General features: G+C 35.2%; 1 protein-coding gene across 2 annotated transcripts in view; it reads left to right on the top strand.

Annotated features, from left to right (window-relative positions):
* STIM2 (stromal interaction molecule 2) overlaps positions 1-25,177 on the top strand; it is a 113,771-nt gene that overhangs the window by 9,857 nt on the left and 78,737 nt on the right. The gene's annotated exons all lie outside the window — the stretch shown is intronic.

Here is a 25,177-nt window from a genome sequence, read left to right as displayed (position 1 = left end):
AGCTTATTTCACTTCGCGTAATGTCTTCCAAGTTCATTCTTGTAGCATGTGGCGGGATTTCTTTCTTAAGGAAATATATTTCATTGTATATATACAACGTTTTTATAGTCAGTCATCTGTAGATGGACACTTGGGTTACTTCTACCTCTTGGCTATTGTGAATAGTGCTGCTGTGAACAGAGGTGTGCAAATATCTCTTCAAGACTTTGCTCTCAATTTTGGATATATACCCAATGGTAGGATTATTGTATTATTCAGTTGGCTTAAATCATGAACTTTTATTTTTTTTCGAATTTTTATAAAAATTTATTTGAGCCAAGCAGAGAATACACCTGGAAGCAAGATCTCAACCAACAGAATGAGTTAAATGCTTCAGGGAATGACAGTTATTTTCTTTTATGCATTTGAGATTAAGGAGGGAATGTAAGGAAAATTACATAAAAGTGGGAGAAAGTAACTTCAGGATGGGACTGTAGGATAGTTAAGATTATGTGCTTTCTTGGGGGTGGTTATTTATTTCAAAGGTGTGTTAACTTGGATGCACACAGAAACAATTGACAGGGCTTGCTTAAAGCAAGGATAAATCTTTTACTAAAAAGTTAGGTTCCTGGGGTGTGACTACCCACCATGACCTGCCCAGTTAGGAATTTATGATCAAATCACCCTGGGAAGTTACTTTCCATTGGACTCCCTCTTTCCCCCCAGTTCCCCTTTTTGGTCATAAATCAATCCAAAGGATGCATTTATGGCTAACCTTTTGTCAGATACTGTGGTCTCTCAGCGCTAGGAATATTCATTCTTAGGAAGTCTCAGTATTGATGTTATCTTGTTGACCATTGGTGATGGGGCAATACTGCAACCATAAGACCTGAGTTGAGGCTGAATTTCTTCTAGAGGTGAAGGGCGGGTAGATGGAAGGCATCAGGTCTTTCTTATGGCCTTCAATGTGAAAAAACGCTCTGGATCATTTCTATCCTATGAACTATTTTGATCCTAGTTTTGCTGTCTGTCTCATTTTTCTGTATTTGGCATCTAGTATAACATTTACATAAGCCATTTAAAGAGTATTAAAAGTTATACATCTTTAGCTTGTCAATAGTGTAGAATGTCTCCTTTCAATAACATCACTCATTAATTCCTCCATCTAATTTAAGTCCAGCTTAAATGCATTATTACGCATGAAGGAATGTAAACCACCAGCAAGATGGGGCACCAGGGAGCTGGGAAGAACCAAATGGCTGCCTTGGGTTTCTCATAGCTCCAAGTGTTTGTTTAATTTACAACCACTGTTTACTCATAAAATATACTCTAAAAGTTTTCCTTTGTATATTGAGATTTTTAACCCTTTAGATCCTCAATGTGTAATGAAAACTTAAAAAGTAATCAATTTGCATTCTTTAGCTTGGATCATTTGTAACCTCTAGAAAAATTTTTCGTAGACATGTCAGTTATTAACATGGACTTGTTTTTGTAAAACCCAGGGAAAATAAAGATATGTTTGTTTTACTTAAAACAACAAACTTAATCTAGCTTTTATTTACTAAAGATTACTCTTAGATCATGTGAACTTGAAAAGTATTTAAGTTTCTATTTTTCTGAGAATTTTAGAATACCCAATTCTTACAAGCGCGTGCCTTTAAATTAATTATAACGGTACCACACTGAGGTAGAAAATTATCTCACATTTACGATGTATATACAGACACAAACAGATCTTTTAGCCATGAGAAAAACTCATTAGTTTATAAAAGAACTATTTTACCCTTGAGGCATTTACAATTTTTATCTGCCCTTGACAAATTAAGTTTCAAATAACCTTCCCCCTTTTAAAATAAGAACAGCCATTTTTAATACCTCAAAGAATTGGGTTGACACCTAACATCATAGGTCGATCTATTTATCTAAATCCTCTTTTTGAAGCTTCAAGAGACTACCAATTAAATGTCATTCTGCCTGATTTTATAGCTGACTTTTTCTAATTGTGCATGCAAAAATTAATTAAGAAGTGTGAAAAGAGCCTCATCTCGCCATCTTAGTTATAAATGGTACGGTGACTGTCTCGGGCTTTGATGGCCTCATAGGCACAATTTCCCATGTTAATTTGAGATTTGTAGAGTCTGAACAAACTTCTAGGGGAAACCAGCCCTTACATGCACTTCCCAGAATGAGCTAAATGCCATAGATATCCCTATACAATTGCTTTACACCCTAGGGGAAATTTTTCCTCAGGCAACCTCACAAAGATTCTTAGTCACCTAAGAATACCTGAGCAAGGGCCAGTGATAGCTTTTGGGACACTGCTGGAACCGTGATGCTTTCTAAGGCACAAGCCCCTTTCTCAGACCCTCTCTCTGGGCAAATCCATTCCAGGGCACCCTGCCCTTCTCCCCAGGCTCCTGCCAGTTTCTCAGGGATAGGCTGCATCACTGCACTGGATGACTCCTGGAGCCCATCTCTGCCACTCTGGATTTGGGGTTCTGAACAACTGTTGTTACCCCATTGGCTCTTCAGTTTGAGGAAGCAAGTATCTTTTCTCTTTTGGAGCTAAGGAGAGTTGTCTCATTGAACCAGCAACGATTTTGTTCATATTGTCAGTAAATAATCCAATGAAAAAGCCAGACTTGAAAGCAGCAAACCCATTTTCCCTCTCCCTGGGTTATCTCAACCCTTATTTACCCCGAAGATTTTGTAAAAACAGCTCAAATAAAGTCATGGCTTGCTAGTTAAAGCAGGGAGGCCCCAGATTCTGAGAGAAACTCACCCAAGTTCACCCTGTGCAGAGCTGGTTGGTGCTTGTTCCTAGCACCAGGTCTGGGTTCACAGGGTGGCCTGGGGTGGGCCTCTTGGGAATTCCGCTGTGTACTGCACCAAGTAAATGTTGATGTAAGAAATGCCCAAACCTGTAGAGAATTTTTATAAGAGTTTATAAAACTCTTTGAGCCAAATTGACGACATATGCTGGGGAGTGAGATCTCAAATGCTGTTGAACTCTTTAATTGATAAATTCACAGCTTTTTGAAAGAGTTTAGGGAAATTAAAATGATGCGAGTATTAATAAGGCTGGAATTTATTAAACTTATAATCTCACAGACTTTAAAAAGTGCTGGTTAATGTGAAATTAAGAGCAGTAAAGTCAGTAGGTATTAGGCACGGATTGTGAGATGACATTGTGCTATTTAGTTGAGGAACATATTTATTCAACAAATGTTTGAATGCCTATTGTTTGACACTTTTTAGGTGCTGAAGAAATATTAGAAAACTAAACAAATGAAGCTTCTGCTTTAACTGATTTAATTTTTAATGCTTTGGTTACTTGTCGTGCAGTTAAAATTTTACTACATACAGAATGTGATCTTTGAACAAATTGGCAACTTTCTCATTTTATGTTTGCCCCTGATCTCAGTATTCACTAATTCCCAGATTCCTTTGTAATTGAAGCTGATTTATTAAAATTTTTACTCATTTATAATATCAGTTGTACAAGTCACGATAAATCTGAGTTGTATATAAAGCATATATAAATACATGTATTCTAAAATCATCTTTAATATAATTGACCTAGTACTGGAACCCAAATCAATTAAATCCTAGTCCATATTGTTTTTTGCCATATGCTGCATAATATTTCTTTATGGCATCTATTTGAAATGTCATAGAAACATGCAAATATGTTGGTCTTCTGAATTTAGTCAAACATAAATGAAAATCTATGATAAATTGTTTAAAATTGTTTATAAAATTGTCAGCTAGTTTTTACATTGTATTGAAAATTTAGATTTACATTTAAAGTCTTCAAAAATTTATTTTCAGGTAGGTAGCTGGTAGTCCTGATATATTTATCATAAGCCTTGAATATCGAACTGTTGATAATTAGGACTGTTGTTATGATATTCTAGGGCCTGTACCTTGCAATGAAACAACATTAGAATAGATTGCTTAAGAATTAAAAGATAATAAGATAAATAAGTCTTTTTTTTGTCTTCAGTTTTTCAGCCTTTCTAGATAAACAACAGTTGTTTTGGTTAAATACAAATTCCAGAGGAAGACATAGTATGTTTATAATTTCGTTTCAATCATAGTAAAGATTTTCCTTAAAAATCTTACCTTAGTGGAATACAAAATTGAAGAACTAAGATTTTGTGGGAAAAAATAGGCAGTGAAGTGAGGATCAATAGACCCATGAAAGACTCTATTAATATTTATATTTCCTAAAAGAAAAGATTATAGTAAATAATTGTTTACATGTTCTGAATTAGTAATTCAGAAAAGTTAATTTCCATTTATCATCCTTTTACTATAAGGAAGTATCCAGAATTTCCTTCTATAACTGTGAGATGCTTGAAAACTTGTTTTAGGTTGTAGTAGATAGTATGTACGCTAAGGAACATATTAGTATGGTACTCAGTATTCAGTCCATTGAAAAGTTAGATATCCTTTTTTCACTTGCAATTATTGATTCGCATCACTTAGGATCCACAGTGGTTTCAGTCATGCTGATTAACTTGGATAAATAAAATGGGAAAAGCTTTGGGTAAATTTGTTTAACAAGTCTTTGAATGTCCCACTGCTGTGGCTCAAAACATCTTCAGTGATTCACAGGGTATAAGTAAAATTTGAATTCTTTTTGTAGGGACCTTGTTTCAGGAGACGTGAGGATGCTGAACATTGTGACTTGGCTCTGTTCCCATCACCTAGGTGGGTTTTTGGAACTTAGCATTTGCCTAGCCTTCAGACACAGGAGAATACTTTTAAGGCCAGGTAGACTTTACTTAAGTTTTCTTTAACTCAAGATTGCCTTTTAAAAGTCTCGTTGCTTTATTCTCATCAGCTTCTAGATCCCTCTTTTTTCCAGTCATTCCTGACACAGATTCTTACAGTAGTGGAAATGATAAACATAAGTAAATTTGTAATAAAATATTCACAAAGTAGAATTATCCCAGAGGATTTGCTGAATTCATATACAATAATTGTTTTTACAACTCACAATGAAATGATTTTATTCAATGTGTTTGCTGAAATTTAACATTTTTTTTGGTGGGGTGGCTAATGGAAGGAAACTAGAATATGTGTTTATTGGGTAACACTTTAGAGTTCAGATCTTTTTAATCTCTTATCACCTTTTGTTCCTTTTATTTTATCTACTTCCTCTAGTTCATTTTTCTGTGGGAATGATAAATAGTATGTCATTGTATTTTTATAGATAATAGAAAATATTTTTATAATATCTATTGAATACACACTTTTCAGTAGTTATTTCAGGTATCTTTTTAAGTAATTATTTCAAGATATCTTTTGTCTCAATCTTTTGTTTTAACTTGCTTAACTTTAAGTTAAAGAGACCATCATAATTTTAAGAGTTTTCTGACCTTCTTGACTCTATAGTTTATTATCTTTAATTTTGGAAAATCTCAACTATTATCTTTTCAGATAATTCTTTTGTTCTATTTTTCTTTCTTCTCCCTTTGAGACTCCAATTAATTGTACGTTAGACTATTTAATATAGTCCCACAATTGTTGTGTGCCCCCTTCTGGTTTCTTTTTTTTAAAACACTTTTTTTCCCTTTTTATTTCAATTTGGATAATTTCTATTGACCTGTTTTAAGTTAACTGATAATAATCTTGCCAAAGAAATTCTCCAACTTTGAAACTGTCTTTTAAAATTTTTGTTTTATTTTTATTACCATTTGCCTCTCTTCTATAGTTTTTGTTATCTCTGCTGAAATTCCCCATCTGTTCACACTTGTCCAGATCCTTTAACATATTAATCTTTTCCTCTAGATCTTTATCATATTAATCATAGTTATTTTTGCATCCCTGTCTGATAGTTTCAGCTATCATCTCTATGTTTGGTTCTGTTGCTTGCTTTATCTCTTGACATGAAGTTTTTTGTTTTTTTTTTCCTTGCTGTTTTTATGTCTCATAATTTTTTATTGAATGATAGAACATTTGAAGCTGAAATAAATATTGTCTGTGTCCAGAAACGGGTATGCTGCTTCTTTCATCCTATTAGTATGGTAGGTTGAGTCAGTTTTGTCACTAATTGAGCTGGGTATGATTCTGTTGTTACCATTGTCACCTTCAGTGCAATGGTGGTGGGTTGCTGTTACTTTGTGTGGCCTGAGTAGTGTTCCTGCTCCACTGGCAGGAACATGCCTGTAATATAGAAGGGCTCCGTCTGTATGTGCTAGGTTTGTGGCGGGAGCGGAGGAGTTCATAGTTCTTTTGCTCTACCCTCAGACTTAGGTAGGGCTTGTGAGCCTGCGCCTTCGGAGTTGGCCTTTCTTGGTCTTCTTTTCCATCCTTCAGTGGCAGCCAAACTCTGTCTTCTGTCTGAGAGAGGGCTTAGGCCAGAGAGTGTTTCCTGTCCTTTGCCCAGTGGTAGCATACCACTATGTTTTAGTGTGGGATCCTGGGCCAGGAGGGTTTCTTTTCCCTCTTCCGAAGTAGTGGGCTTTTACTTCTGCCTCTCTTCTAGGAGCAGTGGATCTTCACCTGGGCCCTGGGGGTGGGAGGGTTTCCTAACTCTATCTCAGAGGTAGATAACTACTTCTCCTGGTCAGTGCTTATCTCTCAGGCTTTGACTATCTTGGTTTCTGACATGTCTTTTTTTGCCATTGATTTCCTTCCAGGTTTTGGAGTCTTTTCTCTTATCCTGGCACTCACTTTTATTTCCTGTGTAGCTTTTGACTTCCTGTTGTTAAGTCCTTGCTGCCTGGACCCCCATGGTCTAACTAAATCCCTAGTCTTGTGCTCCCTTTGTATTGCATTTAGGTTGAGTCATCAACCTTATTTAAGTAAGGTACTTAAAGAAAAGTCAGTAAGCTTTTCAATTATTTTTGTGATTCAGAAATTACCAATTATTCTAGTTAATCTACTTGATTATGTATAATACTAAACCCTGTAGACCTTGGGTTGTTGTATAATTTGTACCAAAAAGTCTCTAATGAGGATTCCAGAGTTCTACTTAGTTGATTTCAGAATCTAATGGTTCTTACAGTTTTTAATCTTCATTGCTCACCCTTGGTGAAGAGTGCATGGTTTTGTAGAGATTGAGTCAGATGACCTGTGATTAAATTCCTGCTCCACCATTTCTTTTATTTGCCTTTTTATCTACAAAACATTTATTGACTGCCTTCTTTATTCTAGGTGCAGAGTTATTACTATGACTTCTGACAGCTTTAACTTGTTGAATACAGTCACTGTGTTACTGTTTTTCATAGATTAACATTTGACCCTCTCAACAAGTCTATGAGAGCACTATTGTTTGTAATAATTAATTGAGGAATTATTGAGTAATTATTTTAGGAAACTGAAGCCCCACATAGTTAAGTATCATGCACATTACCTCATAGGTAGTAAGAGAAGCAAACCTTCCACAAATATTAGTAGTGTTCCATTTGATGGATACTTCATAATATACTTACCTGTTCCTCTGTTATTAGAAACTCACTTTAAATTTTAGCTTTGTAGATAGTGATTCCGCCAGACTCCTAGGAGCTATACTTGATTGTTCTGGGTCCTCATCTCCTACATCCTGTCTGTTAGTAAATACTATGGGGTTCTAACCACTCACATATATTTTGAGTTTCTCTACTTTTCTCTATGTCCATTGCCATCACACTAGTCCAGGATACTGTTACCTCTCACTGGAATCCTGCAGTAGCTTTCTAATGTCTTGTTACTGCTTTTGACCTTCTATAGTCTGTTCTCTCAGAAGCCTGGAAAAAATGCACATAAGATAATTTCCTTCCTTTTTCGGTGACTTCCCTTTGTAATTACAATAAAATAGAAACTTCTTACCCTGATCTGCAAGTCTTTGCATGGTCTGGCCCCAGTCTACCTCTTCAGATTCATCTCTTTTTACCATTTCCCGCACACTGACTTCCTTTTATGCTGAACTCTTTCTCTGTTTCTGACTCTTGGCACTTAAAGTTTCTTATGTCTTGACTGTTTCTCTCTTCCTCATCAGCTTTTTGCACGGCTAACTTTAGTTTTAGGTTTTATATCTTTCTCAGAAAGACTTTGGTGACTACATACGTATAGGAGTAGTCTCCTTCCTTCCTCTCTCAATAACCACACAAAGCACTTTAACAGTTATATACACTTATAACTAGAAGTTATATTTTAATGTGTTTATCAACTTGCTATCTGTACGTACCCATAGAAATGTAAGCTTCTAGGCTATTGGACCCTTTTCTGTCTTGCTGGTATCTTACCTAGGTAGTGTATGTCACAGGTAATCCACAAAACTTCTTGGATAAAGAATGTCTTGATTCATACCTTTTGTGCGTAAGCCTTTTTCTATATTTTGATGCTCCCTTCCCCAGAGGTAGAAAGTGAAAGTAGAATTAAGCTAAGGGAAATGTTTAATGTATTTTTAACCATGCGTGCTAATTTCAGAAATGACCCCCACCCCGTTTTTAGATCTCATTATACTTAAAATGGTTGCTGTGCCATCTCAATTTCTATTTTTTTATGTTAATAGTTTTTCTTATGAACTTAGAAAATACAGACAAATGTAGCAAAGAGAATAAAACAAATTTTACTCTTCAGAACCACTTTGGTATTGTTCTTTTTTATATGCAGTGTTATTTTATGCAATTGCAATCATCTTAGATACAATTTTGCAGATTGCATTTTAAAATATAACATATTCTGAGCTTTTTATTTATTCTTAAATGGAATAGAAGATATAAATTATTTGCTTGTTCTTGTAGGAGTTCAAGATGTGCCTCTGTGGTATGCATTGTTTTGTGCTAAAGGCAACCAAGACCCTGCGAGGTCAAGAGAAACTTTTGCTCCGCTTAACTACCTAGAAGAATTTGAATTAGAGACCTTGCCCATAATAAGAAATTGTCAAAGATAACCATTTTTTTTTTTTTTTTTTTTTTAGGGCAAGTCAAACTACTAATTACTGAACATCTGTTCTTATTTTCCTGCAATGACCTTCCTCCCCTCCGAAGCCTTAAAGTGATCTTTAGCTCAGAATGTCATACGTACCTCATTTTCCCTTTCTATCTTGGAATCTCTCTTGTACGTGGGGTCTCTGAATCTCTTATTTATGTGGGGTTCCCATTGATATGTATGTATTAAATTTGGTTATTTTCTCTTGTTAATTTTTCTCATGTTTGTTTATTATACCAGCTGAAAGAACCTCAATGAGGGGCAAGTTTCTTCCTCTCTCACATTTTTATTTTTGGATAGATTCCTATTGTTGGATAGGTTGTTTTTAATTTTTCTGTTAAAAATATTGTGATAAACATTTATGTGCATAAACCTTTTATGCATTTTGGATTTTAAGGGTACCTTCCCAAATGCATACTATTAGATGAAAAGGTATGAATATTTTAAGATTAAAATATACATGTTTATATTACTTGTAGTAATATATATTACTGCCATATTACTCTCTGAAAGGATTGTGTTCTTGAGTGTCTATTGTAAAAAAGAATCTGCTATTTGGGTGAATCATCATGTTTCATTTCTTTAATTATTAGAGCTTGAATATTTTCCCTTTTGTGTATTGTTAAACACGTTGTCCCTTGGACTGGTCCTGACGACAGACTCTTAAACTAATAAGAGGATGAAGACTGATTCTTTCCTGACATTGCATTATGGTGACTCTTATGAAAATGTGATATCATTGAAAGGGTTGAGCTTTCCCATAGGTTAATTGTGCTTTCATTTGCTTCAATTTTGTTAAAGTTTCAGTTGTTGGAAGTTTTTTTTTTTTTCCTCCTTTAAATTCTGGTTTAATCCAGATATCTAGTTTCTTGAATTTTTTAATTTAACAGTTACTCAGATTTCTGAGAAGTAACTTATCATTAATATACAAATGTTGGCTGCTTTTATTTTGCAAGTTCCTCTTGAATATTGACCTTTTTCTCTAAACAGTGAGGTGCATGATACCTAATTGCACAGTTAGTATCATGAAGTTTGTATCTGAAGTTTGTATCATTCTTCTCTTTCTATAGCTTGAACTGTAATGTGTAGTGAGAAAGAGGGAGGGTCAGGAGGGGTAAAATAGCATGGAGTAAAGGAAAAGCTAGGCTTTAGAATAACATAAACCTGCATTTTAATTGTGTATCATTTACCAACTCAAAGTTTTTGTGCCTCAGTTTCTTTCTTGGGGAAAAACAGATAATAATCCCTATCTTTCAAGGTAAGGGTTAAATTATACTCACACAATTATACTTGTACTGTGTTATATATTATTTGGTGTTCAGTAAATTAGATATTTTTTCTCCCTTGGGAAATAGAGGGATTGTCACAAAGTCTTGGAAGCCCGTATTATATGAACACAGGTATGAGTTATACTGGTATATGCTAGGACTGAACATACGCAATAAGTGCCTGAAGTGCTGAACATACACGATAAGTTATATTGTGGTGGGCAGAACAGTTTAACAGGTTTGCTTTCTGTAACCAAGCTGAAATGGAAGTAGAATTAAAATATGGTATGAAAAGACTGAAGGTTAATTTAAAATGAATATTCTCTGCTGCATTTACTAATTTCTTTTAAGGAATCAGTGCTGTATCAAATAATGCTCCTTTTTGTAATCGAAGGAGAAAAGCAACATGTAAGATATTAGAATGTTGTCGATGTACTGAATGAGGCATGTAACCTGCAAGATTGTGTCTCTTGATAGAACATTGATAATTTCATATTAGAAGCCCATCAAATGGATCCTCAACATTCATCTTAATCTCTGAAAAGTTATTGTTCACAATAGGATTATCAAACTGTCTCTTGAATTAACACCTGGCGAATGGACAAACCTAGCAGTAAATCAAGAAAGTTATCTCAAGCGAGACCGAAATGATGGGATTAGATACCCATTCTTTATATTCCTCTGGAAGAGAAGGTGCTTGCTCTAAAATTCACTCAAACAACCAGGTTTAAGCGTTACAAATTCTCTTCTTTTAATGACCCAGTTCCTGGCAAACATTCCTTAGCCCCTTCAGTGTGCTATACTCTGCCAGCTCTGGGAATGGGGAGTTGAGGAATTTATAAACTAGTGAGGAAGAGCAGGTACAACTACAAAAATTGTGATAAATGTAAACAATAATATAAGTGGAGCCATTTTAAAATGAAGCTGGAGCCGCCATGCCTTGTAGGTCTTATGTCTCAAACCTTTGGAATGTTAAAACTGGGCAAAATGACCTTTGGATAGAGCCTAACCAGCCTGGTTTCCCAAAGAACTGTTTACAAAGATAACAAGATGACTACTGGATTATGACTACTGGGCTGAAAATTGAAATTATCTAGAATTATTTAGAGTTAACGTCACTATGCTATATTATTTGTATCAATAGAATGCCTTGCTTCTATTGATGTAGTTGTTCCCCTTCCCAGTCTCATAAATATCTATTGCCTTTGTCTCTAAATCATCATTTGGACTTCTGCCTGAATTAAGAATTCCCGAATAGGTATTATTATTCACTTGGAATAAACACTTGTTTGCCTCTCAATTTAAAAGGTCTTTTTATTTTTAAGTTAACATATCCAAGGTATATATAAAGAGATGCGAGAGAATAAGGTGAAGGAAATAAATGAAATAAAATGGGCTCTCAAGTGAAATGGACTTATGCCATTTTAGTCAGGGTGAACAATAATATACCTACCTAATAGAGTTATTTGAACAATAAGTAAAATCAATATAGGGAAAATGTTTAGCACAATGTTTTCCTCATAGTAATTTTTGCAAAGTGTCAGCTGTTATAATTATTTTAAATTCCAAAGTTTCTTCCTATGATGATGGTTATTTAATTTTTAAAGATATTTGGATTAAAAAAGAACCAGAATGAGACTAGAGTGTGATTTATCGCTATTACAGCAACTACATTGGGAAATTCAAATATAAAGAAAGCTAATAGTTAATGATCCTGCTTTATAGAAAGAGTACTGTACAGGTTATTTCAAGAAGGGGCTCTTTGTTGCATTTTCAGTGAGCATCAGTTGGCTGTGGTAGAAACACCCTGTTTATTTAGCATCATTGGAAGATTGAGTATTCCACATGAAGAGCCAACATTTATTGAATACTTATTTTGTGTCAGGTGCTGTTCTAAATGCTTTGTACAGAATAACTCCTTTAGTTCTCACAACAAACTTATGAGTAGGTCTCCATTTTACAAATGACGTAACAGAGGCCCCAAGAGGTTAAGTACAAATTCATGGAGCTGGCAAGTGGTAGAGATGGAATTCCAATAGGACTCACAACTTTAACCAGTACTCTTTTGACTCTTGAATAATTACAGATTAACTCCTTTAAATTATAAACGTGTTGTATTGTAAACATTTCAGAAGCAAATTATTTCTAAAATTTGTTACTTTCTTGGCTTGTACTGAGTATAGTTTAACAGGCACAAGGTTACTGTTAGATTACATGCATAAGCTAGTATTGATTTGTGTAGAGCTTATCTTCTCTGGCCTTGAGCTGCTGTAATATTTATTTCATCATAAAATTTTTACTTAAGCGTAACAGTATAGAAAAAGGCACAGAGTCAGTATACAGTTTAGCTATTTTTCACAAAGTTATACTCTCATATTACTAGCACACAGATCAAGAAACAGTATTATTGCTTTCCTCCCTGAAGTCCCTTTCAGCCCCTTCTAAACACCGCCTGCCTCTGCCCAGATTTAACCACTGTTCTTGAACTTCAGTATCATAGAATAGCTTTCCTGTTTTTAAATGTAATATAAATGTATATCCTCACACAGATTATATCACAGTTTATTCATTGGACAGCTTTAATTTAAAAATTTTTTTGGTTTCTGTTAAGGCTGGAAGATGGCTATCAAAGCTTAAGTTGTCATAACTGTTGGTAGTGTGAAGGGCCCTCTTTTGAGTAAAGCATGTGGAGTTTCAGTCTGTGATATTTGTGACATCATTTTCATTTATGGGGGTTGGTCTTTTTTCAGGTTTATTTGCATTTTGCCTAGGTGCAGTCAGAAAGAGCTTTCAGATAAATGAAGCATTTACTGTGCTTTTCAGACTTTAAGGAGTCTAAGAACAGAGAAACTTAAAATGTAAGGTCCAGCGTTATTTGCATTATGAGAATGAAGCTAAATTTAGCACCTCGGGTTATAGATAGGGTATACGTATATATGTAATTTATATTTACATATTACGATGTTGATTTATCCTAAGTACTGAGGAATCCCTTGATGGTTTATTGCAAAATTCATATAAACTTTACTTCAAATCTGATTTTTAGATACTAGATTTCTAGAAGCTGAATTCCAGGGGCCAGTTACTCTTATTTGAAAAACATGGAAGTTGAGACTAATTTTTGGTTAAGTGGAAAAGAAGAAACATATGATAGGTGGAATATTCATTTTCTTTTTCTATTATAAAACCAAATCAGTGAGGAGAACGTAAGAAGTAGGAATGTATATCAAATTTTTTCTGCTTAAAGCTTTTACTATTTATCAGAATATTCACGTAATTGAGAAGAATTTGAAGTTTTAATTTAAGGCTAGTGCATTAATTCAACATGTGTTTATTGAGCACTTACAGACGTGTTCTAGGCACTGGAGCAATGAATAAAACAAAACAATGAGCCTACATTCAAGTGGATAGGACAGATAGTAAACAAGTAGACAAGTAAATATATATGTCAGGAGGAAATAAATGCTATGAAGGAAAATGAAATAGGAGAGGGACTAGAGAATGTAAGGTCAGAGTGTATATGTTTTGCTGTTTTGTGTACAACTGTCAGAGAAAGCACTGGTGACAGCTGAGAAGAAGGAAGGGAGGGACAGAGTGATGTGTACCGCTTGGAGGGAACAGCAAGTGCATTATGGGCCCTTATGTGGAACATGGTTGGATTTTGGAGAAACTTCCAAGGAGACCACTGGGCTGGTGTGGAGTAAGCAGTGGAGGGAGGAATAGGAGATTGATTAAGTCAGACGTAGCCAAGGCCAGAATGTTTAGGGTTTTGTAGACTGATGTAAGGACACCTCTCTGGATGAGATGGTAGCCAGTGCAGGTTTTCAGAAGAGTTGTGACATGGTTTGGCTTGTGTTTTAAAAGGATCACTTTAATTATTTTGTTGATATTAGACTAGAAGGGCCAGTCTCAGGGATCAGGGAGACCAGTGAGAAGGCTTCTGTCCATGGGAGAGAGTGGTGGAGCTCCAGGGCTAGCTATGGAGGTGGTGGGAGGTGGTGTAGGTGGTGCTGTGTGCAGATACCAAATGCAGTGAAAGCCTTTCTGTTCTGTTGTCTTGAATATCATGTTCATTATAATATAAACTTCCTTGTGGTGTAAAAACTTAAAAACTTATGTTATATAATTTAAGGAGTTAAAACATTGGAACAAACTTATAGTTTTCATATGCTGGATATTATGGTGTAGCGTAAACACCAAACGAAATATACCTTTTTTGCCTCTCTCCATGTCCCCAGTCCCGTTAAAGCAAAGGGTATATTTCAGTTTATTTTCATATTCTAGAAAAATAAGAATATTTTTTCTTATTCTAGAAAAATGAGAATGTTTGGTGGTTATTGCTTTCATTTCTCATAACTCTCTTCAGTTTCTGATTTTTAGCCTTCCCCTTATGTGCTGATAAATACCTGATCTGTTTTATCTATACTTTAACCAGTTTTCATTTAGTAGTTTATTAGGTTTTTGACCTACCTTTCCTGATTATTTTATAATCATAAATTCTCTTAAACTCATATCATTGTCTTTGCTACCTACCTTCAAGTTATTTTGCTTGATTACATAACTAGAGTTTATTTCATTCTGAAAAGGCAGAGAATGAATTATTATCAGTGTCAAACGGATAAATGAACTTAGCAAATGCTTAATTTCTTTTGCTTTATTCACTTTGAATTAGTTTCTCCTTACTTTGTTTATTAACTTATCTCTTGCAAACTGTATTCATTAGGTCATGAACACATTTGCAAATTCATACATTTGTATATCCCAGTTGTTAGTCTGTGCTAAGCTTCCAGGCTTTGCTGTGAGACCAATATCAGTTGTAGCATATCGGTTCTGTATTAGATTGTCAGGGTTTTCGGAGCCTCTCTTACCTACCTGTGAAATGGGAAACACAGTGCCTACTTTACAAGGCTGTGAAGTGTGCCTAGCAGTGTCTGGCAGCAGTTGGTAATCCCTCTAGTGGTTACGGTCTCTTTTTCCCTTTTTCTAGTGGTTACTATCTCTTTTTCTCTTATAAGCCATTAGGTTAATTATCTAAGAGTTAACAGAGGTAAAACATGAAATATTTCATTGAATTTTCTTTTAGTTGGTACTCCCTTTGCTTTTTTTCTTCTGTCCCTTTCTTTATTTTTGTCCCTTTTGAAGGAATAGCAGAGACAAATGTAGCCTTATCTGGACTTGTGATATGCATAACATATCAAATAAGGAAGCCCATTAAGAACTTGTGATGAGGAGAAGCAGAGAACTTGTTTTTAATAAGTGGGACTAGGAAAGGTGGTAAGAGTAGTTTCTTCTTGGGTTGAGATTTTTTAGTTTTGCTAATCTAAAATCAGAGCATGCTGTTACATAGTTGTAGACTTTGAATTAGAAGAGATGTTCAGACCTTAGTGCTCAAATTTTCTACTAATTGTAGGAACCCATATGGTACAGCCCCCATTCATTAGCTCCTCAAATGCTATCTGTGATTGGGAGCTCACTGGTTCCTGAGCAGTCTTTTTCCATTAGGAGACAGCTCTGGTTTATGAAAACTTCATTGTTATGTTGAGGTGAAATCGTTCAGTATCTTCTATGGGTTCTAGATCAATTTTCTGAAGCAAAGAATGGCTTCTTTCTCACTTAATATTTTGAAAGACCTTTTATCAGTCAGGGCTCTCTAGAGAAATAGAAAAAAAGGGAAAAAGGTATAAATACATTTAAAATTATGTTTTAATTAATAATTATTTAAAATTTAAATATTTAAAATAATTTTAAAAATATATATGTATTTGAAAGAGATTAATTTTAAGGAAATGGTGCCGATGATTGAAGGGACTTTCAAGTCCAAAATCTGTAGTACAGGAATTGATGCTTCAGCCTCAAGGCAGAATTTTTTTACTCAGGGAAACCTCAGTTTTGCTTTTAAGGCCTTCCAACTGATTGGATCAGGCCCACCCACATTATGGAGAATAATCTTTGCTTAAAATCAGCTGATGGTAGATGTTAACTATTTCTACATAATAGTTTCATGACAATACCTAGATTAGTATTTAGTTGAATAAGTGGATACTATCATCTAGCCAAGTTGACACATAAAACTAACCATCACACTTTATCCTTGTCAACTAGGCACTCATACACATTTCCTAAAACCTGTTGCTAATCGACAAATAAAGACAATGCAGAGTCTTACTTTCCCCTTACATGGTAACAGCTATCCTGTGTGTAACTAAAAACATGCTAGACCTTTTCTCAGGAGAAAATGCAAAGTCCTTGTTCACTCTTCTTGATATCCTGTAACTTGAATGCTCTGATGTAAAGTTAACTATTATTAATATATCTTATGTTAGATGATAAAAGAATAAGAGAGATAAGAAAACAGATATATTTGCTTAATGTGTAAATCTACAAACAGTTTTGTAACAAAATAAAGAAGAAATAATCATATTAATTAGCTTTCATTCTGTAACTGGTCATGTGGTTATAGCTGGTATTTATTTTACTACCTTCTTTTCCACTGCCCATTCAGTAGTCACTTTGCCCTCAGCAAGCACCTTAGCTGGTTGTGGTTCTTTGCCTGGTGAGGTGACCCAAAACTTTATTCATGAAGGGTGTAGGTCATTTGTCATCCTGCCTGAATTTGGTTGTTGTAGTTTTCTATTGACGTTAATCACAGGGCATGGTAGTACGCGTCTCTTTAAGGGATCGCCTGTGTACCAGACTTACTCCTTCATACTGCCATTGAGTAATAGCAGTTCAGTTTTCTCTTGGTAATTAGAATCAGTCACACCTGTCGGTAAAGTATTTCGCTTCTTTGCCTATTAATGCAGAGGATGGAAGAGCCCCAAGTGGCCAAGTGGTAAGTTTGGCAGAAACATTGGATACAGCAAAGGCAAATCTCTACCCAAAATGTCTAATCTGGTGAGAATAAAACTTTTCCCCTTCCATGATGGAAGCAGTTCACTGTAATCAACCTGGCACTGGGTAGCTTGGCCGATCACCCTGGGGAATGGTGCCATATTGGGGACTCATTGTTGATCTCTACTGCTGGCATATTGGTCACTCAGCAGTGGCTGTAGCCAGTTCCGTCATCGAGGGCAAAATTTCGTGTTTCTGAGCCCATGTATGACCATCCTCCCTCCATGACCACTTTGTTCATGAGCCCATTGGGCAATGGTAGGAGTGTCTGGGGAGAGAGGCTGACTGGTATCCAGGCGTACCTTGGAGACTTTGTGAGTTCAGTTCCAAGCAAAGGATATTGCAGTATTGCAATATTGCGAATATTGAAATAAAATGAGTCACATGAATTTTTGGTTTCCCAGCGCATATAAAAGTCATGTTTACACTATACTGTATATAAAGTGTGCAGTGACGTTATGTATAAAAAAAGATGTACATACCCTAATTTAAAAATGATTTATTGCTAAAAATGCTAACCATTATCTTGGCCTTCAGTGAGTCATAATAATCTTTTTCTGGTGGAGGGTCTTGCCTTGATGTTGATGGCTGCTGACTGATCAGGGTGGTGGTTGCTGAAGGTTGGGGTGGCTGTGGCAGTTTCTTAAAATAAGACAAGAAATGAAGTTTGCCACATTGATTGACTCTTCATGAATGATTCTTCTGTAGTATGCGATGCTGTTTGAGAGCATTTTACCTACAGCACTTCTTTCATACTTGGAGGTAATTCTCTCGAACCCTGCTGCTGCTTTATCAGCTAAGTTTATGTAATATTCTAAATCCTTTGTTGTTATTTTAATGCTCTTTAAAACATCTTTACCAGGAGTTGATTTTATTTCAAGAAACCACTTTCTTTGCTCATCCATAAGAAGTAACTCCTCATCTGTTCCAGTTTTATCATGAGATTACGGCCAGTTCAGTCACATCTTTGGGCTCTTCTAATTCTAGTTCTCCTGCTATTTCTACTACATCTGAAGTTACTTCCTGCAATGAAGTCTTGAACTCCTCAAAGTCATCCATGAGGGTTGAAATCAACTTTTTTCAAACACCTGTTAATGTTGATATTGTGACTTCTTCATGAGTCACAAATGTTCTTAATGACATCTAGAATGGTGAATTTTTTCCAGAAAGTTTTCAATTTATTTTGCCTAGATCCATGAGAAGAATCATTATCTATGGCATCTATATCCTTATGAAGTGTATTTCTTAAATAGTAAAACTTGAAAGTTGAAATTACTCTTTGATCCATGGATGGGTACAAAATGGATGATGTGTCAGCAGGCATAAAACATTAATTTTGTTATAATTTCTATCAGAGCTCTTAGGTGACTGGGTGCCTTGTCAGTGAGCGATAATAATTTGAAAGGAATCTTTTTTTCTGAGCAGTCGGTCCTAGTAAAAGGCTCCATTTGGAGTATACTGTTTAGGAGGAAGATTAACAGTATGAATTTTTTGCTGTGTAGCAAAAAAGGCAGTTCATCCTCCCCTTCATTTAAGGTGTTCTTAGCTGTAAACTGGCTCAGGTGGAATTTATTGAGAGGCCTTGACTGTTTCGGTAATTCAAGTTAGTCCTTTGTTAACCTAGAACTCTTTTGCCTATCTAAATCAAGTAAGAATTTAGTAGACAACCATCTGTTTCTCTGCTAGAGGCACCATGATTAACTAGCAGATGCCATAGGCCTCTGTAAGTCAGATTGCTGTGATTACTGTTTTCACTCTGCTGCCCATTATGGTAACCATGTCCACCTTGTGTTTGGCAAATAAATACTGTAGCTTGGCCCTTGTCTCCCTAGGATCCAATTATTCCTTTTGCATTTAAGGATCCCTGTTCAATGGTAGCAATTATTCCACTGTAATTTCTGATCAACCACAGAGTTGTTCAGTGAAGCTGAGGCTCACTTCACACATTTATTTTTCATAGTTGTGGTGAAAGGGATGTCCTCTGGACCCTCTTGGGGTGAGTGAGCAGGTTTTACATGATAAAACCATTTACACATTCCAATTCTCCAAGCCTTTGGACACCTTCTACATTATACCGAGGCATTTCAGCTTCATTTTAGGTATGCCACCTTTTGGTACATGTTTCAGCCAACCAGCTAGTCAAACTGCTGGAGTCCTTTCTAACCCCTTGAGCTACATACAACATTGAATGTAGAATGTCTGCTTAGTGGTCTCATATCAATAAAGTTGGTCTCATCCAACTTTATATTTTGTCCATATTATCTTGTATCCTTGATATCGAGTTCCACACATTCTCAAGGTTTCTTTCTGTATACACTGGAAAAATCATGCTGTTTTTCTGAATTGTAGTGCGTCTCCTGGGAGGGTGGTGGTGTCACAATTTGTACCCCATCTTTTGAGGCCTGTTGGGACTTAAGTCTAGCTAGTTATAGGTCTAGAAGAGTTGGTGTAGGTTCTGAGGAAAATCACCTGTGTCTTGCAATGACCTCAAGGGAGGCCATTACAGAATCTTCATGCAAAGCAGAGTTCACCCCCATTGAGGGTAGAAGGTGTGCTTCTGCTAGCAGAGGAGACCCAGCAGCATTTAGGGGTTCAGTGTCCCCAGCTTCATTGAGAAATCTGCACACATTTTCTCATTCCAATTTTCAGAATCTCATTTCTTCCTAATTAACACCTTTACCTTTTCAGACAGTATTATGTGAGGTTGGGAATTCAGTTTGTGTTGTAATTCAACCACTCACATGATGATACTTTGGGTTTGTTTTTCAGAAATCTCAGCAGAGTCTTCAGTAGATAAGGGTTTCTCTTAGGGCAGACAGAGCTCTGAGGTCATTTATATGGCATTTGAGCTGGGCATTTTAAGCCCTAAGCTTCTCCTTTTGTTTCCCCACTTTATCCAGCAGTTAGGAGTCACCAGCTAATCTGATTATAATTGTTAGTTTGACAGACATTCTAAGGTATCAATTGCCTGTTCACCCAGCACCTCGCTTTTTGTAAGTATTTGATTAGGAGTATTTAAGATCATATTTTGTATATCTCTATTGCTGTATTATGCCATAGAAAACCAGTGCCGCCTTTATCACTTTACTGGAAATGAAGCCTTTAAATCTAATCAGTAGAGAACCAGTTTCAGAAACCCCAGTAGCCACTTCAGAAAGCTCATCCTTAAGATTCTTTTTCTGTAGAATACTCTTGCTACCCAAATTAGTATCAGTCAGGGAGGGTTCTTCAGAGAAACAGAACAAGTATATATGTGTATGTATATATACACGCATGCATACACACACAAGTACATGCATACATAAAATAAGAGATTTAAGAAATTGCCTCATTAGATTGTGGGGGCTAACGGGTTTGAAATTTGTAGGGCAGGCTGAAATATCGCCCTTGACCACCATCATCAGGTCAAGAAATAGAACTTTTACCAACACCCCCAGAAACTCCCTCCTTGCATGTTTCCCTTCTTCACGGCAATCTTAGTTACTGTGGAAGGTATCATTACTTCTGTGGTAACTATTTCCTTCCTTTTCTTTGTACTTTTACCATTTGTGTATGTATATCTAAACAATATTATTTAATGTTGTCTTGATAGAATCATTGCATGCACTTTTTGTCTCTCTTGGCTTTTGCTCAAGAAAAGTGTGAGTTTTATTAATTTTGTTGTATGTAGTTGCAGTTCATTCCTTTTTTTGTAATATTCCAATTTTGAGTACTCCACAGTTTAATCAATTTTTCTAATAAATATTTTGTTTTTAGTTTTGGCCTTTTATAAAAAAATGCTTCTGTGTTTTATACATCTATGTGAGTTTCTCAAGGGTACTTAACCAAGGAGGTTGCTGGGTCAGATGTCATCAACTTTATTTAGTACTGCCTAATTATTTGCTAAAGAATATATATCATTTACTTTCTCAGTATCAACAGCATTGGTATTATACACTTAAAAAATTTCTGTAGTAGGCATATAACAGTATCTTCTTGTGAGCTTAATTTGTTCATTGCTATTAAAATTGAGCATCGTTTTATATTACTAGTTATTTGGATTCTTTTGGAAATTGTCTATTAAAGTCTTTCTATTGGGTTGGTTCTTTTTTTCTTATAGTGTTTTTGGAATCCTTTATATTTCTGTCTTCTGGTTACAAAGTGTTTTTGGAATTCTTTATATTTTTATCCTTTGGTTACAATTGCTATCTAATTTGTGACATGTCTTTATTTACTTTGTAGTATGTTAATGAACAGAAGTTCTTCATGTTAGTATTGTTAGATTGACCAGGCTTTTCATATATCATTAAATGCTTTTTGTGTCTTAGTTAAGAAATCCTTTCCTACCTTGATGGTATAACCCTACATTATCTTCTCAAAAAGCTTTATAGTTTGTATTTCAAGTTTAGCTGTTAATTTGCTAGGAATTGATTTTCATATGTTTTGTGAGAATCAAGTCTCATTTCCATTTTTTTCCTATATGTGTATGCTCAGCCAATTCTAGAACCATTTATTCAACAAGTTTGAATTTTCCCACCAGTTTGCATTGCTAATTCTGTGTGCAGATCTGTTTCTGAGCTCTTTATTTTTTCCACTGATTTGTCTTTCGCTTTGACAATACTCACAATGTTTTTAAGTTACTGTCACCTTATCAGTCTTAATATTTGGTATAGCGAGTTTTCTTACTTTGTTCTTTTTCACAACTCTCTGGCTATTCTTTACCCTTTGCATATTCATATAACTTATATAATTAGCTCGTCAAGCTCTGGGGGAAAGACTCATTGGGAATTTGACTGGAATTGCATTGATTCTTTCAAATTGGTTTGGAGACTTGACATTTTTTAAGATTGGATCTTCTAATTTAAAATTTTGATATTTATCTTCATTTGTTTAAGTATATTTTTATGGTTGTCACACAGTTTTATAATTTGTTTCCTACATGTTTTACACATTGTTGTGTTTATTCCTAGGTACTTTGTTTTGATCTACCTTCCTTTAAAAATTTTTTTATTTTTATTTTTTAAATGAGATTGTTCCCACTCTTTAGGATAAAAGTATTATCATGGATTCATGACAGTTTGAGATTTTTTTGTACCTCAAGAAGCATGAACTTGTAAATATTGTCTTCCTTTTCCTGAAAATTTTTTATTACGATTAGGAAAAGGCTAGAGTTTGACCTTAAGTTGAGTTTTGAAAACCCACTAGGGATGAGAAATGTAAATAACAGGAATTTGACTCTAACCAAATTTCACTGGTTTTAAATCACCATCTTGCTTTGTCATTTATGAAGGCCAACTAGAGTTGCAGTCCCAAACCATGGAACTCTTCTGATAGTATGTTCTTATGAAACTTTCAGTCCAAATATGAGGGTCTAAAGTTTAGACAAATTTTGAATTAGTTTGAAAAAGTAAATGAATCTATTTTTGGCTTTACCCATTACCCCAAAGTCATTCTCTTTGCAAGCATGTTTGAGGAGTAATCATTAAACTCATTGTATTAGTTATCTATATTGCTACATAAAAAAATTACCACAAACTCAGCCACTTAAAGCAACATACTTTTATAATCTTAGAATTTCTGTGGGTCAGGTGTCTTGGCATGGCTGAACTGAGTTCTCTGTTCAGAGTCTCACAGGGCTGAAATCAAGGTGTTGATTGGGCTGCATTCATATTTGGAGCTTGGAGTCCTCTTCCAAGCTCATTCAGGTTGCTGGCAGAATTCACTTCCTTGTGGTTGTAGTACAGAGGTGCTTGATCTCCTCATGCCTTTTGGCCAGTTGTGCTCTGTCCACAACATGGCAGTTTGCTCCTTGTAGGCCAGTAGGTGAATCTATCTTATACTTTGCATCTCTTCGACTTCTTATAAGGGCTCACTGGATGAAATTATGCCTGCTCAGGATAAATTCTCTTATGAAATGAACTCAGAGTCAACCGATTAGGTACCTTAATTACAACTGCAAAATTCTTTCTGCCATGTAATGTAACTTGATCATGATATGATATCTCATTATATTCACAGGTCGCTCCATTCTAAAGAAGTAGATTATACAGGGTGTATACACTCTGATCTGTACATGAAAATTTCACTTTCTCATATCAAATGATGCCTTGATGATTCTTCTCACCTGGATTGCTTTTTTTTTTAATGTTTTTATTTTGAGTTAACTATAGACTCACGAGAAGTTGCAAAACTTTTACAGAGAGAAGTCCTGTGTACCCATCCTGATGTTGAATCTTCCAGTCTAAAAATTGGAAGTTTTTACCAATGGCAACATCTTATATAAATATAATGTTTTATCAAAACCAGGAAATTGATATTAACATAATATGATTAAGTAGACTGCAGACTTCAGTTTCACCAGTTTTCGAATGCATTAATTTTTCAATTTTGTACGTCTTTGTGTATAATTCTGTGTATAGATTCATACAGCGACCGCAGTCAAGACAGAACTGCTCCGTCATCACAAAGGATTCCTGTGTGCTCTCTCTATGTAATAACACCCTACTCCTTAGACCCTGGCAAGCACTGTTCTTCTCTCTGCTTCTATACCTTTGGCATTATGAGGATGTTATCTAAATTGAATCCTAGATTAAATAACTTTCTGAGATTAGTGGCTCCTTCACTCAGTATAATGTCCTTATGATTCATTCGCATAGTTGAATGTAACAGTAGCTGAGTTGTATTCCATTTTATGGATGTACCACAGTTTGTTTAGTCATTTACTCACTGAACAATATTTAGTTGTTTCTAATTTGGGCCTATTACAAATAAAGTTCCTGTAAACATTCACGTTAAGGATTTTGTGTGATGAACATGTTTCTATTTTTCTGGAATAAATATTCAGGGATGTGAATGATGGGCTATTCTGAATAAATATACAGGAATGTATATGTTTAACTTCTTAAGAAACTGCCAGACTGATTTCCAGAGTGGCTATTACCATTTCACATTCTTACCAGTAAAATATGAGAGAAACAGTTTTTCTGCATCCTTGCCAGCGTTTGATTCTATTGGTATTTAATTGTGATTTAAATTTGCATTTACTTCATGGCTAGCAATGTTGAACATCTTCTCATGTGTTTATCTGCCATCCAGATCTTTTTTTGTTCATGCCGTTGCCCATTTTGCCCTTTTGTTTCTTTTGAGTATTTCAAAGCAAATCAGATACTTAGATATCCTGGTGTTTTACTTGTAAATACTTCATTTCTATATTATAAGGATTTTTGAAAAATATAACCACCAGGATATTATCATACTTAATTTAACAATAATTCCTTAATATCTAATACTAATGCCTAATACTATTAGTATATACTTAGTACATATTAATAACGTATTTGTAATTAGTATATACATAGTATGTAGGTAATAGAGATCTAATATCTAATACTTAGTCCATATTTACATTTTTCTGTGTCAAAGATGTATTTTTAAAAGTGATTGTTCTCAATTAGAATTCACATAAGATCATTTAGTTATATACTCTTTTTTGACAGCAGTCTCCTTTTTTCCCTCAGGCAGTTGATTTATTGGAGAATTTAGGTTATTTGCCTTTTAAACTAATTTGGATTTCACTGATTCCTTTCTCTTTCTGTCATTTAACTTGTTCTATCCTGTTTCCTCTAAACTGATAGTAAGATTTGGTGTCTTGGTTAAATTTGATTCAAGCTTGAGACAGGGTACTTCACAGGGATACTGTGGTATCACATCAAGTGGCACATGTTTGGTTGTTCCACGTTTTAGATTGCTCAGTTTGATCAGTTGGTTCAGGTATTGCAGCCCCATTTCTACTTTAAAAATATTTCCATTAATCTTTCACTTAATAGTTATGGCTTCCATTGATGTTTGTTGCCTAGATTTAGTATTTCATTTGGGGTTGCAGAATGGTGATTTTCCAGTATAGTTATTCTTGAATTTATTTGCTGGACTTTCAAGAACATTTATCAATCTTTGGTTTTTATGAAATACATTCATGCAGGAAAGGCTGGAATAATGTTCAGTTCTGCCCCCTTCCCTTTATGTATCAGTTCTCAAGTAGTCTACAGAAGACACCAATGAGGTGATTTCTCCCCCAGCTTCTTTGTGAATCATTTTGAATTTATGGTTACTTGAAAAAGGTATGTGATGCTTTCCAA

Source organism: Pteropus medius, unplaced genomic scaffold, assembly GCF_902729225.1.
Source record: "Pteropus medius unplaced genomic scaffold, Ma_sr-lr_union100, whole genome shotgun sequence".
In the NCBI taxonomy this organism is placed as follows: Eukaryota; Metazoa; Chordata; class Mammalia; order Chiroptera; family Pteropodidae; genus Pteropus; species Pteropus medius.
This window is presented reverse-complemented; position numbering and strand designations above follow the sequence as displayed.